We start from the raw sequence: 2,543 nt of genomic DNA on the forward strand, positions 1-2,543 counted from the left end.
CCAGAGCTGTTTGTTGTGGACTTGACCCTCTCATAGTTCATAGTTTGTACGGTCAGAAGGGGCCTGAGCAGATCATCAAGTCCGACCCCCTGCCATGATAGGAAAGAGCACTGGGGTCAAACGACCCCAGCAAGGTGTTCATCTAGCCTCCTCTTAAAGACCCCCAGGGTAAGAGCCAGGACCACTTTCCATTTCCTTAAACCCAGTAGAGCACCCCTGCAGGTCCTACAGCTTCACCAGTGCAGAGTGGATAGAAAAAAAGTGGGGACCAAGGAGAACAGGCATTTCTTACCAGCCTCAGATCCAGTAGGTGCTTAGCCACTGAGGTGATACAGCCCACATTCAGTGTAAGCATCCTCTGGAGGGAGATATCAGGGACACCCAACAGTGGGAAGAGGCCTGAAGCATTATCTCCATGGTGACACACTGTCGAGGACCTGGGAGCAGCTGCTTAAAGATATCTGGAAGACAGCACAGCATCATAGGGTGTGCATATGGATGGCCCTGGCCTCTGACAAACTCTGACCTCTGTCTAAACTTTGGGGGGGTATCAGTGGGGCTTGCTGGGGACCAGAGATGCTGCTTCTTCCAGGAGGAAGCCAAGCCCTTCCTCTCAAACAGGTGATACTGGAGGGAATGTCATGAAAGGAACCTAACAGTTTATTTTCCCCCTAAAAAGGTGGGTGTCATCTGCCAGGGTCTGGTCCATAGTAGGTACATCAGGTTTTTACCCTCCAATGCAACTATTACCATGTGGAGGGAATAGCCCTGTCATTATATGCTCAGTGCCAATGGTGTTGTACGTGCTGTACCCACACAGCCAGAGACCTGGTAAGTGCCCCAAGAAATCCACCACTTAAAGCAGGAACAAGGAAAAGAACATTAATTTTGCTAGAACATATGAGTGCAGAGTCAGCTGAAGCTATCATTCAATGCCTGCCATAAACCTTTGGGAGACTTCCAGCCCCGCTGGGAACAGAAGGCTTTTTCTCTGCTGGGGCCTGCTGTATGCAGTCCTCCTGCCTTGGATGTTCCTCTGAGCTGGACAAATTTTTCCAGGCTGCCAGTGCCACTTTCCAAGGGAAGGGGACAAAACAACAAAGTGCATTTCATTCACTTCACTAATTCCCTACAGCAACGCTGCACGTGGCAGCGAGCCCACAGCTAGCAAACCATTCTTGACACCAAAACAGCCAGATCATCATGATACGTCTCTGGCCGCGGGAGGGCTGAGCAGGCAAGGAGAGGCAGAAACAGCACCTGCGTGCTAGGGAGCTCCAGGGGCCGGCTGAAGAAATCATCCTTCCTGGAGCCCCCCACCGGACACTGCATCTTTGCACCACCTCACATGCAGGCCCATGTCTGAGAGATTATGAAGCCCTAAAGCAGAGCATGGCACATGAACTGGTGGTCTGTGAAGAGCTGCCTGGTGACATGATCCTGGATTCCAGTAAAAAGCAGATAAAAAAAGCATTGCTTTCCTACCTTTACAAGACCGCTACATGAATTGAAAGGCAAGTTAGTCCTCGCAGCCAGGAATGTGGACGATGTCCCCCCCACATGCCCATTGCCTACTCAGGCATGGATCACCCTTTGAGACTGTTGGACACCTGCCCTCAGGTATTCAGGGCTAAAAGACTCAGGTGCCTCCTCCCCCCGGCTTGAATCCAAAGCTCTGTAATAGATGCCCTGCTCCTGCCACTGTGTGTGGGGAGACGTGTGCCTCCGGATCGGCCGAATGAGCAGAAAATGCTAAGGACAGAATTAATTTAAAAACTCCCCCTCCCCCCCACCTCCTGGAGCATGTCTATAAGTGCCCATTATTTCCAGATTGCAGGGGTTTAGGTTGTAGCCGTGTTGGTCTAAGGATATAGGCAGACAAGGTTCCTTGGGTGAATTTGATATCTTTTATTAGACCAACCCAAATGGTTGGAGAATAGTTATTAAGCAAGCTTTCGGGTTCAAAAACCCTTCGTCAGGCTCAGGAAGCTGCAGCAGTTGGTGTGTGCTCTTCCTGGATTCCATCCTGATATCCTGATATCAGCTTGAATCTACTCTCCATCAACTTATGGCCATTATTCCTTGTTACTCCCAGTAGTGCTCGGGGGAATAGGAACTCTCCCATTGCCTGCTGGTCTCCCTTGTCCAGTTTGTAGATGGCCACCAGATCCCCTCTCAGCCTTCTCTTGTGGAGGCTGAACAGGTTCAGGTCCTGTAGCCTCTCGTCGTAGGGCCTGCCCTGCTGCCCCTTGATCATGTGAGTGGCCCTCCTCTTGACCCTCTCCATGTTGTCCACATCCCTCCTGAAGTGCGGCGCTCAGAACTGGATGCAGTACTCCCACTGCGGCCTGACCAATGTCGCAAAGAGAGGGAGGATCACCTCCTTGGACCTGCTCGTGGTGCATCGGTGGATGCATGACAAGGTGCGGTTAGCCTTACTGACCGCATCCTCACACTGGCGGCCCATGTTCATCTTGGAATCAATAGTGACTCCAAGATCCCTTTCTGCCTCTGTGCTGACAAGAAGGGAGTTCCCCAGCCTA

This window comes from Alligator sinensis, unplaced genomic scaffold (assembly GCF_000455745.1).
Source record: "Alligator sinensis unplaced genomic scaffold, ASM45574v1 scaffold171_1, whole genome shotgun sequence".
In the NCBI taxonomy this organism is placed as follows: Eukaryota; Metazoa; Chordata; order Crocodylia; family Alligatoridae; genus Alligator; species Alligator sinensis.